The sequence below is a fragment of the Pipistrellus kuhlii genome, unplaced genomic scaffold (assembly GCF_014108245.1).
Source record: "Pipistrellus kuhlii isolate mPipKuh1 unplaced genomic scaffold, mPipKuh1.p scaffold_m20_p_1, whole genome shotgun sequence".
Classification (NCBI taxonomy): domain Eukaryota; kingdom Metazoa; phylum Chordata; class Mammalia; order Chiroptera; family Vespertilionidae; genus Pipistrellus; species Pipistrellus kuhlii.
The window spans coordinates 21,086,448-21,101,674 of record NW_023425404.1 but is presented as its reverse complement, the minus strand read 5'-3'; the positions used below and the strand labels follow the sequence as shown (position 1 = coordinate 21,101,674).

Here is a 15,227-nt window from a genome sequence, read left to right as displayed (position 1 = left end):
TTTCCTGTCTTTAATCTGGCTCACTGGCTACCCAAATTTGCCCACTCCGATGTTGTCATTCTCCTCTCCACCCACGAATAACAATCCCACTGAAGAACAACAAAAAAGCAGTGGTAAAAAAATTAAAATACCACTTGAATGAGACATCAGAGACAATAAAGTCTTTTCAGTGAAATTATACTAAAATGTAAATGACTGAAACACGCATAACTTCTCCTGTCTTCTTTGTGAAAGGTATCTTTTGTTTTGTGTATTTTTATTTTAAAGAAGTCTGCATACAAGCCTGCGTTTCCATGGTCCATCCGATGAAAAGGAAGACTAACTGTATAAAGGAAGTCTTTTAGACCAAGGGGGACATTTATTTTCTGAAAACTTTGACCCTAGGACTGTGGTCAGCCATAGACAACATTAAAAGGCATTAGACTCTGCTATGGTCTTTATGGATCAGTTAATAGTTCGCTCTTTAAAATTTAACAACTGCTCAAAGCCGCAGACACAAATAGGAACACTCTGGACAGGAGAGTCCCAGAAGATAGAAGATCTTAAGCTCTTCCTCCCACATGCCTCACCCAGCTCGCACGCACGCACAGCTCCTCTACCTCTTCCCTTGCCAGGGACCTGGCCGGGGGCAAAGGAGCATCTAGTGGAAGTCTCAGTGTCCAAAAAGCACTAAGTCCTGTTGCGTCCTCAGCCACTGAAAGTGCTGTCCTACTCTGATCACAAACCCTACCACCTACAGAGGGTAGGAAGGTGTTTCCAGATCCCACCCCGCCCCCAGCCAGGACCTGCAGAGAACCGGCCTGCCCTGGGAGCAGTCCGTGGCCGGCCCCCATCACCGCTCAGGCCTGCGGGAGCTCATCCAGAGGAAGCCCAGCGCGGGCAGCTGCAGAGCTCACTCCCTCACCCCAGGCCCCGCCCGCCCTCCTGGACCCCACCTAGGCCACAAGAGGACCTTCCCTGTGCTGCAGGGACTCTTGTTTACCGCCCTTCTTCTTCCCAGCTGTCAAATCTCATTCCTACAACCTCAGCCTCTGCACCCGATCTACAAAAAAGTTGCTCCTGAGCGGTTGGAGGGGCGTCATCGCCTCCTAGCAACGCTCCTAGCAACCGGATAACATCTGCTCCCGCTGGTCCAATGCGAGCGGAGCGCAGCTGCGAGCCCGCCTCGCGTTCCGAACCAGAGCGAGAGGCGCTTCGGAGCCGGAGGGACGGATCTGCGGGAGCCAGGGCTGCGGGCCGAGCTGCAGTTGCCGCCGCCGCCACCGCTGTCAGCGCCGCTGTCTGCAGAGTGACAGCCGCAAAGGCAGGGAGCACCGAACCCCGAAACCCGCGCCTTCAAGAAACAAGTGCATGCGCCCGTCTCCCGGTGAGTGCGCCCCGCTCCCAAGGTAGGTGTGGACTCTCCCAGCCCAGTGCCCTCCTCGGAGGCTCAGAAAGGACTCCTTTCCTTGCGGGGGAGGTTAGGAAGGGGTTTGGGGATCGCACTCCGCCCCCAGCCCATTGGAAAGTGGTCAGCGGGTAGCCCCAAATATCACGACTCAGTGGTCCAAAGGAAATGATCTTGGAGCTGGTTCTTGAGGATGTCCCTGCCCATCGCTGTTGGGATCGTGTTGGGAAGTTTTCAGTCCTTGTTTTTTTACCCTTGGACTTCGCTGCCTGTGTGCCTCAGCGGGGCTGGGAGCAGCAATCCCTCCCGGGGAGCCTTAAAATGACACAGTGTAGTCTCCGCTAATGGAATCAACACGTACCGTACTGGGGAGCAACATCCTTTTAGGTCCCGCTCTGGAAAGGGTCCATTTGGCCCGGGAGCAGCCCTTCTCGGTTTACTCAATCTCCTGAAAAGTAACCATAGTAACTCACCTCTCTTTTGATGGGATCCTCCTCATTGGCTGCCTATCTGCCTTTGGAAAGCTCATCTCTCTAAATATAGCAGATGATGAGATCTGGAAGCCTACATCTATGTAGAAAAGGTGCAGCGAAACATGCCCTTTAAAGAAAAGTGCCACTTCGCTATTTCAGAGCTGGTGAGAAGTAATGTGTATGCCAGAGAACGGTTGGATTGGTGTGTTTTGAGTTAACTGCTGGATTCTGACTTGAGAGACAATATTTTCTGAAATTATACAAATCCTAGCATTTAAAAACAAATTTTATCTTTCTGGCTGAGTTTAAAAAACAACAACAACACATTCACCTACCGGTAATCTCCCAGTCAATAACAGGTGAGATCAGTTATTCAGTTATTTCCAAAATTTCTTAGGATAGTTAAGATTCCTCATGTTTGGAATTAAATTTGGAGAAAATGAAATTAATAGTGTCTTCAAAGCTTGTCTATTTATCTCTCGGGTCCAGATCAAGCCCTCCCCCCTCACCCCCCACCTCAAAGACCTTGGTGTTGTCCTACTAAGTGCGTTCACCTGACTTTATAACCAGTTCAAGTAGGTGTGGTGATGATGTTTCCCATGTTATTTGTGTCTGTCTCCTTGTTTCAAAACCTCAGGTAACCATTCATTCACGAGCCAGAGGCTGTGAGAAATGCTTGCTGTGCAAAGGGGAACTCTCACCAGATTTTCTGAAGCTGTCCTAGAAATACACTTTTCAGATTGATTCAGCATTATCAGGTAACCACTGGCTTTTACAGGCATTACTGTTTAAATATGTATCCAGAGCAATAAATGCTAACGTAGCATTACCATAACTTACAAGATCAATAGGAGGGGTTGCTTCTATAGATAGCTGCCGGGTAGAAGTCAATAGAGGGTTTCTGTGGAAAGGACATTGGTGGGCCGGCAGATCTTCCCCCCCTTAAACCCCCGTGAATAGGGTGGGCCAAATTAGGTAGCCTGGCTCAGGGAACATGTCAAGCGGAAGCTCGCTTCTGCACACTGGTGCATGTCTGAATGAAGTCAGTGAAAAGAGCTCTCTAAGTTGCAAAAAGGGATTGTGGTGATGTTTTAAATTTAATTTGCATGAAGGTCATGATGATACAAACCCATCAGTGTTAAGCATTTAGACTCAATGTTCAAGACTGAATACAGTCTTTTAAGGAGTGCTCAGCCCTCCGGCGTTGTGTAACTTTCACATGTACTGAGCTATCCATGTGCACTTCCTGTAGGTAACCAGCCCCGCAAATTGTGATCAAATTCACGAAAATGGACCACGCTGCCTCTCTCCCCTTTCCCTGCTTCCCTTTGTAACAATAAATCATTGAACAATTTTGCTCAGAAACCTGTTTGAAAATGTATTCTGTTCTGGTTTTTGTATAGTGTTTATATAATTGTAGTTGGCATATGATTTTCTATCAGTTATGCTAGCAGAGTGTTTACGAGTATCATGAGGCTTTGAAAATACTGGTCTCCATAGTCATTGAAATATTTGTGGTTTAGTGATTTTAAGCATTAAAGATGACCATTTGAACCATCACAAATGTTGGTTTCAATTAGCCTGTAATACTACCCACCTTTTTTTTCTTTCTCCATCACAATTACTATATTTTATGGTGAAAAACAAATCTCAGGATACCCAAAAGACATACTGTCATTCTTCCATGAGATGTGGGTGGAGATCTAGTCATGCTATCAACCTGAGGGAAGTTTGAGGACAGCAGCCACAAATATTGGTTCCTGTACATGCCTTAGTTTTGTGCTTTAGTGATTTATACACATCCTATTTTTTATGTAATATGCATAGGAGTTTAAAATCACTCAGTGCCTTTAATTATTGAATGAGTCTGCCCTTTGGTGAAGACCACTGCCACAATCAAAAAGGTCAAGTAGAAGAGGCTCTTAAATTTTCATTCTGATTTTAGCCTGAATGTATAATGTGCAGAATATATGCTGTGTACCTTGGGAGAACAGATCTGTTTAAAATCATTCACCAGAAAATGTTATCATGGTTTAGCTTTAAACAAATCAAATAGTACCATTTTATAATTTATGCATTCAATCCTAGAAACATTAGTCAGAGTGTGAAAAGCAATTCTCACCAATTTATAGTTAAGGATGAAGTCACTCTCCTCAATAGGAACACCAGCTATAATTGAACATATAAAGAGGGGTATAAAGTGTGTGTGGGGGTATTTTGGTCTATAAGGCTCAGGTAAAGCTGAGATCATTCAGGTTTAAAATGGAAACCAAGCTGGGACCGGTTTGGCTCAATGGATAGAGCGTCAGCTTGGGGACTGAAGGGTCTGGGTTCGATTCCGGTCAAGGGCATGTACCTTGGTTGCGGGCATATCCCCGGTAGGGGGTGTGCAAGAGGCAGCTGATCGATGACACTCTCATCGATGTTTCTAACTCTCTATCTCTCTCCCTTCCTCTCTGTATAAAATCAATAAAATATATATTTTTTTAAAAAAATGGAAACCAAGTCCTAATTTCAGTTTTTTTCCAACTCTTGTTGGAAGTTTTTAGGTGTTTATGAACATTCCACGTTCTGTTTTATGTCATGGCACTTTCATGAGATTAAGATGATGCCTGTAATGTGGAGGAAAGTGGAAAGATTTGATGAAGTTGCTGGGTTTCTTGCCTCCACATCTGGGCTCTCCACTGAAGGCTCAGGCCAGCTGGCTTCAGCCCTCAAAACACTGACTTCCCAACAATAGGTCTAAACCTAAGGCACAGGCCAGTTCGCATTGCTCTATTTGTTAAAGTGATATGCTTCAGGAACCCAGAAAAGGGTGAAATTAGAAGAATTGCAGAAGCAGAGGTGTAAATGGACTGTAATCATTCAGCACTAAAACTGAGGCAGACACACAAGTTCTGGTTTAGGGGAAGCCAATCCTTGTCAAGCTCCCATCCCCACACCTTATTTTTAATAAGTTGTCTGTCTAAATAGTATCTATGCGTTCCTTCAGTGCAGCCTGCTTTTAGTCTGACACAATTCTCTTTGAATTTTTTTCTGATTAAAGTTTTACAAACAGGCAAATAACAGAGCCCTCTAGTTACGGCACTAATTCCCAGTGGGGCGGTGGGGGGATATTATTGAAACGCACAAGGGTTGGCTGGTGCTAGGTTCAGTACTGTAATACGGCTTTATATTTAGAATTAAAACCTTTTTCACGTTATAAATTATTGACTGTAAAGTGCAACAGAAAGTCTATTTGGTAGGCAGAGATCCAGGTGTCTCCTAAATACCATTGATGCTTAGAAGGGGAGGAGGGACAGGTTTGAAGCTGGAACTTCTCCTCTGTGGTGGTGTATAAGAGTATGTTTTCTTTTAAAAATGATGATAAAAGGGAAGTGTGGATCAGAAATATCACAAAAAGCGGGGAGATTGCAAAGAGAAGCAGGACTCAGAAGACTAGCCTCACTGCTGCCCCCCTGTGGTACCTGTGTCATCACTTCATGGCTCAGGTTCCCTACCTGTAGTGTGGGAGATAGACCAACTCTTATTAAATTGGGTGGTGTGAGTGAGCTTGAGCACATTGCAGTTTCATGAAGCACCTTTAGCTCCTTAGAAGACAGGCTGCTTGTGAAGGAAGAACATTTTGCCACTAGAGCTGCTCCAGGTGGTGACACACACTGGGCCCCGTGTGCACGAGGGCAGAGAACCACCCAACTCCAGGGCTAATTCTCCCCCTCACTTCTGAGTGAGGAAAGTTGTTCACCAGTCACTGCATCTTTTCTTTTTCTACAAACTTTTTGGGATACCTGGCTAAATGTTCTGGGTGCTGCAACCCAACCTGATAGTGGTATCAAAGTGGAAGATGATATAGATGCTATAAATCAGATACTTTTCAAAAGACCACCTGCTGTGTGTATATTAGGGATTACAACCCTCCTCTCTGAGCAACAGACCTGGGTATCTAAGGCAGTTATAGCCTCTCCAGAGACATTATTGGGAAGATATTTCCTGGGACCTATCGATAGCTATGTGGTTGCTCTACTATTTCAATAATTTTCTTTCTTGTTCCCACTTTCCAAAGTGAAAGGTGGAGTGGAAGGGAGAATCATCTTCAAAACAAGGAATGCATTTCTGAAGGGTGTGAGCCACAGTTTTCCCAGGCAACCTACTGCTCTTGGTCTCTTCTCAGGACTAGGGCCTGATCATGGCAGAGGTTAGGCTTTGTGCAGCATCTAAGGTAACTTCACAGTTACATGGATGGTCACCTCCCATGGAATGCTCTTCTCATTGGGTCCAAGGCCACCACCAGGGAACAAGATAGATTTGTGGAATTGGCAGTGTTTCACTGAATATCCTGTGCCTGTAACTGGGGCGGTCCCAATTGCTGCTGGTCTCTTGAGAAACCATTCTAACTCACCTGCTGTCAGTGCCCCATTGAAAGCTCCTGTGAAAGTCTTCCAGGAGCCACAGCTGGTTGGTAATTTTAAACTGTCAGTAGAGTCAGTCTTGTGCTTGGGATAGATGCTCCATTTGATGAAAGAGATTATTCCATTGATTCAGAGCACAAAACTGGCACTGAGTTCTGCCCCCATATGACACAGTTCACAGAAGGGTGCCAGGCAGAGGCTGGTGAGGAGACGATAGATGAAACATTGCTAAATATCAACAAGATGGAAGGGCCACAGAAAGGACAGCATAGCAGCTTTAGATATTGCACTGGTCTACCTTCCTGAACACACTCAGGAATGTTTCCTGCATCCTGTGCTTAACACTAAAGGGAGGACAGATGTCCTATAGATGATATATGCTGCTGAGTAGGGTGTATGTAGGTCCTCAAAAACAAGATAACAAATAATAATACCTAACATTTATGGACCAAAAAATATGTGGATATACAACAGGCACTGAGTATGTGCTTTTAAAACATCATCTCCTTTAATGTGCATGCAACTCTCCATGAGTTTGGTATTTCATTGATAGGGAAACTCAGGGTCTTTGAGGGTAAGCAAATGTTGCCCAAAGTCACTAAGCACAAATATTGTAGAGCTGGGATTTGAATGAGGCCTAAAGCACATATTTTAAGTCTGCAGCAAGATTACAGAATATGGCCGACAGTGACAGATGGAATAGTTCTTTCTAAACAAAGTGGTCATGGCCCTTAAAGCGGAATGACTGGTAGCCTTGCCACCTATTTGTATAGGTGGAGACCTACACATTTTGTTGTTAATCCTCACTGGAGAATATTTTTTTCATGGCTTTTCAGAGAGATTGGAAAGGAGGGAGGGAGGAGGAGAGAGACAGAGGACAAGAGAGTACAATGTCAATGTGAGAGAGACACATTGATTGATTGCATCCCACACATGTCCAAAGCAGGGGCAGGGATCAAACCTGCAACCCAGGTACCTGGCCCTGACTGGGAATGGATGCTCTAACTGCTGCTGAGTAGGAAATGGACTACTGAGGGCGAGGCATGTACTTTCTGAGGCTCATGCCAGGCTAACCCCACAAAAATGGAAATCAATGGGAGACTGGAAGCAGAGGCCCTTGAGTTGTCTGTAGCATGAGTCAGTGAGTCAGTTGTTGACCTGAGACGAGAACCCACTATTCTCCCCATGGATGAGACTCTTCTTTTGTCTGTGGCTACAGATGCACACCTTTAATGGGATGGTCTCGACGCTGGTTTTGCAGTGTATTGATTGCGTGAAAATGAAAAGCCTACCAAAACGCAAATATGTTAAACTCATCACTTCATCATCTCTCAGGTTTTTCAGAGTCCTGGACAAAGAACAGGTCACGATGACAGGAGTTGTTCTTTTATCATTGTCTGTTCTTTCAAAGTGTTTGTAAATTAATTTGCTGATGATCTTTTCTTAATGTACTGCCCTGGGCCGCGCACCAAATGAAATCACTTGCACAATAATAGGGTTTCAGTTGTCTGAAGGCAAAAGCAGAACAATAAGGAAGCATTTGAGCAATCGTTTGTAATTGCATTTTAAACATTTATTTAAAGAAATAAGTACAAATTGTACTGCCAGAACTCCGATGATGGGATGGTCATTCTGTTCTGTGATTCTTAATGTGTTGCTTGTTGAAGTTTTACACCACGAAATATATGGAGCCCAGCAGAGGTTTATGTGTCCGAAGGAAACAATTGAAATATACAAGTCAACATTCGCCATTTTACCTTCAGAGATAAATGTGGGCTCAGGCTAATTCAGTTTTATGACTTATGTGCTGTTCTTACAGCTCAGGACACTGTCTAGGAAGACAAAGTCATTTTCCTTTTTCTTTATCTATTTCATCATCTTCATCTGAACTACAGGCTGGGCAGAGTTTGCCTTTTTAGCTGCAGGAGACTTTGACATACAGATGTACACATGTTGATGGGGTTATAACAGGCACACTTCTTTGGATATTTGGAATCACTTTAACTCTCCAAATGACTGTGTGGATGTTTCAAAAATATTTCCTTTGCCTCAAATATATGACCAGAGGCACTAAATCCAGAAATATTTGCTCAGAGCCTTTACAGTACCTGTACTATATATATATATATATAAACGTAACTGTTTGAAATATTCCTTTGCAGTCTTTTACCTCTCTAATTATAACCTGGTTTCTCCAGGAGGCAGGGTGATGGAAAGAGACTCAAAGTCAGAGTTGGGAGGCCAGGCTGGGATTTGTTCTGTGGGATAGATCTGTCCTTATTGGCACTAATAAGAGCTAGGATTTATTGAGTACTTACTATAAGGCTGGGACAGTGCCAGCCTCTTGCCATGAATTATTTCAGCGCTCCTATGAGCCAGTATTATTTCTGTCCCCACTTTGCAAATGAGATTCGTGGAGTTGATGTAATTCTCTCAAGGTCACACAACTAAAAAGCAGCAGAGCGGAAATTCAAACCCACTTCTCTCTGACTAAAAACCCAAACTCTCAGCGGACAGCTCTGGGCCACAGTTTCCTCATCTACGGACTTTGGAGGCTGAACCAGGAGATCAGGTAATAGTTCCCAGGCCTGAATTGTTGAGTTCCAGTGCAGCCAGGAAAACAGATGCAGCTACTTATGTTTGCCGTATATTTTAGTCTCAAAGTGGCTGAGAGCATCCTCCAACATTTGATGCTGAAAACATTGCAAGTAGCTCAACAGCCTGTAAGGAGGTAATTGTCAAACTGACACCAGCTGGGAAAGCTTTTCAGCATTTCAACAACCCATGGGGGTGTTTCTTAAGAGCAGTAAACTAGGTTGCTAAGTGTGTTTGTTGTCCATGGAGCTGAGACACGCCTCCAGTCCCCCGAGAATTTACTCTGTATCCTCAGGGTCTGCAACATTCATAATCTTAGGCTGACTGCTTGAATACAGCCAGACAGAATCTTTACGAACCTTAGAGACATTTGGTGTATTTTTCGGCCTAACTGAAAATTTCTTCCCCAGAGCATTACTTGCTGAATTTGACATTTGGTTCTCCAAGTTGCCACCTGCCCTTCCTTGTATCATTCATTCAAAGGTTTTTAACTGGTCATAGATGCTGTAGACATTGCATTGCGTTGGAAAATAATACGAGCAGACATTTAAAGATAGGTACATATTATATTTATAATGTTTTCCTTATGGTAAAGTCTCTCTTCTCATTTCCAAGTCTTTCCTCATCCTGTGCTGTTCTATAGCAATTCGTTGGACCCTATTTAAAGAAATCAGCGGCTTCTCCAGCTGTAATGCGAATAACAGCCATTGATACTTCTTAATGCGAGCCTAGGAATTTATGTTGAAAAGTGACATCATTCACTAGTTAAAATGCAGTCTGGCTTTGTTCATGATGCTAAAGCATCGAAGCCAATATAGCCAATGTTGCAATAGCAACAACAACAAGAATCAATCAAGCTGATTGCTTGGCATTCTGATGATGAGGCAATCGGCTGATTGGCTCAATGTTCTGTTTTTCAACTTGCTGTTGTAGTGCTACTCCCGAGTTTGCCTAAGGCTTTAAACACAGAGGCTCTAAAAAAACGTGGCCTTCAACATCATCTGGAAATTTGTTACAAATGTATATTCTCTGCTCCCAGCCCAGACCTACTGAGTTAGAAACTCTGGGGTTAGAGGCCCCAGCAATTCTGTTTCAAGAAGCTCTCCCATGGTGCGGATGTTGGCTAACATTTGAGAACCACTGTGGCATCAACTAGTTATAAACCATTTAAAAAGACTTCAGGCCGAAACCAGTTTGGCTCAGTGGATAGAGCGTTGGTCTGTGGACTGAAAGGTCTCGGGTTCGATTCCGGTCAAGGGCATGTACATTGGTTGCAGGCACATCTCCAGTAGGGGGTGTGTAAGAGGCAGCTGATTGATGATTCTCTCTCATCAATGTTTCTAATTCTCTATCCCTCTCCCTTCCTCTCTGTAAAAAAATCAATAAAATATATTAAAAAATAAAATAAAAAGACTTCAGTCACAGGAATCGATTGTCATTGTGGAAGGTCCCAAAGTTTCACCTAATTACTGGATTAAACCCGTTGAAAATTCACCAAAGAAAATGTTTACTGAAAAACAGCCCCTGAAGCTTTCAAGGATGCTTCCTTTATTTTCAATGTATTCAATTTTTTTTCTTCTAACCTTTTAAAATCTGTAAAATCTTCATAGAAGCCGAGTTTTGCTGATTGAATCCAAAGATTGTATACAGTAGCAATTATTGTCTTTGCGTAGATTGTGAGTGATCATTACACTTTGTCTCTTTTTTAGGTCAGACACACCAGTGGTTTAAAAATTTTATTGTCCTTGTAAGACATGCGAACTCTATTTAAGGCTCTCTTGGGTTTATAACCCATTGTGAGGCACTGACTCCTTTGAGTGCTTAAAGTGTGATTTTTTTGTAGCTTTTCCTACCGGTTTAGAAAAATCACTCAGCTACAAAAAGCTGCAGGAAGCATTTATACAGAGGCATCAAATTGGGGAAAAACTAGAAGGAGCAGGTTCTTGAACACATTTTTAATATTTATGATTTAAAAAAATGTAGAATGCTAGAGGAAAAACATCAAGTGTCTTAACCAAAAATTTACTTAACACTTTAATAAACTACTCATTTTGAGAAGCAAATGGTTTCAACACCTCTAAATATTTGAGATTAAAATAGAGAATGGTTAAACATGAACTTTTATTTTTTTATTTTTCCTAGTCTTGAGTTGGGATTGAGTGTTGAACAGGACTCAGTAATTTGTAATCTAAATCCATTCACTGTATTCACTAGGAAACTCCTTGCCTTTTGCTTGTAAAGTCAACTTGCTTCTTTTCTGTGATGTGAGCACCACCTAGAGTACATACCAGGAACTTCCTTTACACCAACATCTCTTTTCTGAAAATCTGCTCTCAGAACACTGTCCTTCCTTAAGTAAGCCAGAATCCTCAATAGCAATAGTATTTCAAAGGAAACAGCAAAGATTTTCATTCTCAGATATTACACCACGGTCAAGTTTGCTAGTCGGAATGTCATTTAAACCTTTCATTTACTGATGATTAACTCTTTAAGACAGGCATTATGAGGATGGTGATATACCATCACCATATCATAGGCTTTATCTACGAACAGACACAATTATTTCTTTAAAGTGTAATTGGGTCACCAACCAATTTTACACCAGCTTGATTAACCCAGAAACATTAAATTACCTCTGTAAATTAGGCAGTTTAACTAAAAGAAAGATAAAAAAATAACATCTTTGTTCATTACACTTTGTGAATCAAATTGGATATGTTTTGGCATTAAATGGCATGAAAGGAAATAGAGAATTGGTAAGTAATTTATTTTCAAGTGGTTGCTTCAGGAGATAACTATAAATCTGCAACCTGGACAACGATCCTGGGTCTGGATAGTGGCACTTACACCACAGGGCAATGCCCCTGACTGCTTTACCAAGCTGCTTAGTAAGTGAACAGAGAATACCATTTCCCAGGGTCTCCTGTTCCTTTTCACTCCTAGCTAAGGTGACCAGACATCCTGCTTTTGGCTGGATGCGGGGAAAATTGTTAAAAATTGAAACTGTCCCGCCAAAAGCGGGACGTCTGGTCACCTTACTCCTAGCATTTTTGTGGTAAAATACTCTTGGTCACAAAATCTGACTTTTCTCCAACTATTTTGTTTTGTTTAGCTTATCCAACCAAAGTATTAACACACACATTAACAACGTCGAAAGTAGCCTACTTTAAGAGGAAATATGCAGAAGAAGAAGATTTACATCAAGATTACCATGGGTATTTTCCAAAAGTAAGGGTTCACCTGTTTTTATTCTTTCATTTTTTAAAAATTTTACTTATTTACTTACTTATTTATTTATTTATTTATTTATTTATTTATTTATTTATTTTTATGACTCGGCCTACAAGCTCTGGCTTTCATGTTTCTAAGGCAAGTCGCTTTAACCATGTGCTTGCCTTCCAGCACTTGATATTGCCTGAAGACAGGACCTGCATACTCAAACTGTCTCTGGAGAAGCTCCGGTTTCTTGAAGACCCAGAAACCTACTTGAGAAGGTCTGTGCTAATTAACAATTTGCTGAGGAAGATCCACCTGGAGACGGAGAAGGAGAGCTATGAATACTTTAAGGAAGCTCCCTGCTATAAGACTGCTTATTCTGATGCAAGAAAACGGCTGAAGTTTATGGTACAGGAATGCTGTTCTCAGTCTCTCTATTACGAAGAGCTGCATTCGTATCATATCGTGCCTTACGCTTCGGAAAATGCCATTTACAGGATGGGCTACACTAGCAGCCACTTGGAGCAGAATTCTCAGTTGCTTATTTATAAAATGAATTAAAAGTGACTGTTCAAGTCCACTGATACTTTGTTTTCTAAATGCCTGAACTGTTTGTAGTGACGATGTGAACGTGAGGCACTTGAGATCCTACGTGAGATGCATGCTAACCTGATGGGAGAGAACTCTGGTTATTACTCAGCAGCCCTTGGTGTCACCCAGTCAAATTGGAAATAAGTCCACCCATTATTAAGAGGCGAGTTAAGTGCTTTAGAAGCACCTCCTCCCCCGATTTGTTTTAAGGTAAAGTATAGGGAGAGACTAGGTCGGCATTTTACACAGATTTAAACATTTTAAGCCTGTATTTCCAAATTCTGCCAACTCATGGTGGAAAATAACAGATGAAACTGATTCCATCTTGTCCCTGAGGATTAAGGGTGGAACAGATTTACAGTGATTTCCTGTAAACGATGAGGAGAGAGGTAGGTTCTTGCTGAAAAGCTTTGGTGGGTCAAGCATTGTGCCAAATAATTGTTTGACATCCTTCTCCTTTTAGCATTCGTGGCAATTCAAGATGGGGGAGACTTAGGGTGATTTAACTGCTGATGGTAACAACCAGACTCCTCCAACTGGATCCATGTTCCATTTTGCTTTTTGTTTTGTTGGGTCTCTTTTAAAGTGAAACTTCATAAGATAGCCTTGTGGATGGGCTTCTCTCTAAGTTCTGGGGGCCGTTAACATTTGTGGTGGGTCTTTAGTTGAGAGTTTCAGTTTTATTTATGATGTCTTTTTTTTTATAGGTTGTGAAGCTCAGGAAAAGAGTAGGCAGGGAAAATTTGTTTTTAATAGGTTGATCATTAAAAAAAAATCTTATCTGAAAAATTGGGGGGAACAACAGAAATTCTACATGATGTTATTTCTTTACCTAAGAGTGCATTTAAGGCTGCCTGGGTGAAACTTTGCACTGACTTTTGTACAATCGTTGACCATTCCCTATTTGACAAGATGTGTCAGAATGCCTTTGGGTCTAGTTTAGATATGCCCCTGTATTTTGCAACTTGAAAGCTAATTATTTAACAAGTTGGGTAGATTCCTAAAATCCTTTGAAGTAGCTCATTGTTTTCTTTGAGGTTCCAGTGAGACATCTGATTTCAATGTCTTGAATTATATCCTATGCAGTATATCAATTAAGTAATTGTCACTAACTGGTGAAGCAGATTGGGAAAACTAGGTGCCAAAGGTATATTCAAGAAAATACCAAAGACCCAAAGATGAGTGTTGGCTAGAGTAGGATGACCAAGATAAGACTCTTAAATAAGGATTATACAGGACAAAGGAGAACATTGTGAGAGGGTTTTGGAAAGATTTGCCTACTGATGTTCTTTCCGAGCACTTTGCGCATCCTCATGATAATCAAGGACACTGCTTTAAATGAAGACATGACAGGCCTTCCGTGATCCTATGTTTTGGCAAACGTAAATATGGTGATTTGTCAGCCTTGTATCTTGCTTCGTTGATAAGCCATCTTATAACTAGGAAGGCCTTTTTCTCTTCAAGAGAATTTTGTTTTTAGTTTTGACTCAGACCTTGCTCCCTCTAATGAATCATAGAGGTGATTAACATGGATGCTTTTGGTATAAAGAATATCAGTACTCTAATCAGCATGCATTGTTAGAACAACATAGCTATATAATTGATAAAAGTATCTGGTTTACATTTAATTGCTCAATCAAAACTAGGAAAAATGCATTAGAACAAACTGAAAAATTATAATTGATGTTAATTTCTAAAGGCATTTTGGTACAAATGGTGAGATAGCTTTGAAATACAAATATAAATATTTAAAAATTTAATTTAAGGACAAAAACTTGGCCACAAAGTTTTAGAAACTTTATTTTACGGCATATAAAGTACCTTATTTTCCAGAATGTGTCTTTTAAAATGCAGATTTCTTAAACTTGTGGGGACATTATTTGAATAGACTCAAAATTTGTTAGGATAATACTGCTATCATATAATTAAAAATAGAATTAGCTCTCCAATAGTTTAAATTTTTACGGAAAAGAACATTTGGCCCCATTTAGGACAGTGTCTACAAGAAAACACACTAGTGCTAATAGATGTGACTTACTAAAATGTCACATATTACAATTGTTTGAGGAGAGAAATGCACATACTTTGCAATATAAAAGAGCAAGAGAGAGAGAGAGAGAGAGAGAGAGAGAGAGAGAGAGAAAGAAAGAGAGAGAGAGAGAGAAATTACCAAGACAGCGTGCAACTGTAATGTGACAGAAATCTTAAACAAAGCAAGAACTCTTAGTCACTGAACCAGTAAGAGATGTGAAGTCTGTTTATTTGGTGACATCATTAACCCAGCTCTCTGAACTATACATTCACATGTAGAGAAGGAACTTATAAACCAGCAGTATTTCTGAATATGCTTTCAAAAAAATATGTGCTGATTTCAAAACATGTTATTTAAAAATTATCTTTTAGAGCATCAAATTTCTCTTCCCAATAAATAACTCATAGATGAGTTGACTAATGCTATCTTGACTTTAAAAAGTAATATTTGTATTTCAACTATGTAACTTTCTGAGCTAATAAGATTGCTGTGACTTATCCTGCCACACTGAACCATAGGGAGAC

General features: G+C 41.3%; 1 long non-coding RNA gene across 2 annotated transcripts; it reads left to right on the top strand.

The window, feature by feature from the left end:
- The first annotated feature begins 1,062 nt into the window (after positions 1 to 1,062).
- LOC118717060 lies at positions 1,063 to 14,779 on the top strand. Of its 2 annotated transcripts, none has more exons than XR_004987325.2 (4): positions 1,063 to 1,366; positions 2,498 to 2,618; positions 11,977 to 12,092; positions 12,267 to 14,779. It is a non-coding gene; the product is annotated as an uncharacterized LOC118717060 (long non-coding RNA). The 2 variants fall into 2 exon arrangements; XR_004987327.2 differs by having other exon boundaries at positions 1,067 to 1,388.
- The last annotated feature ends 448 nt before the right edge of the window (positions 14,780 to 15,227 follow it).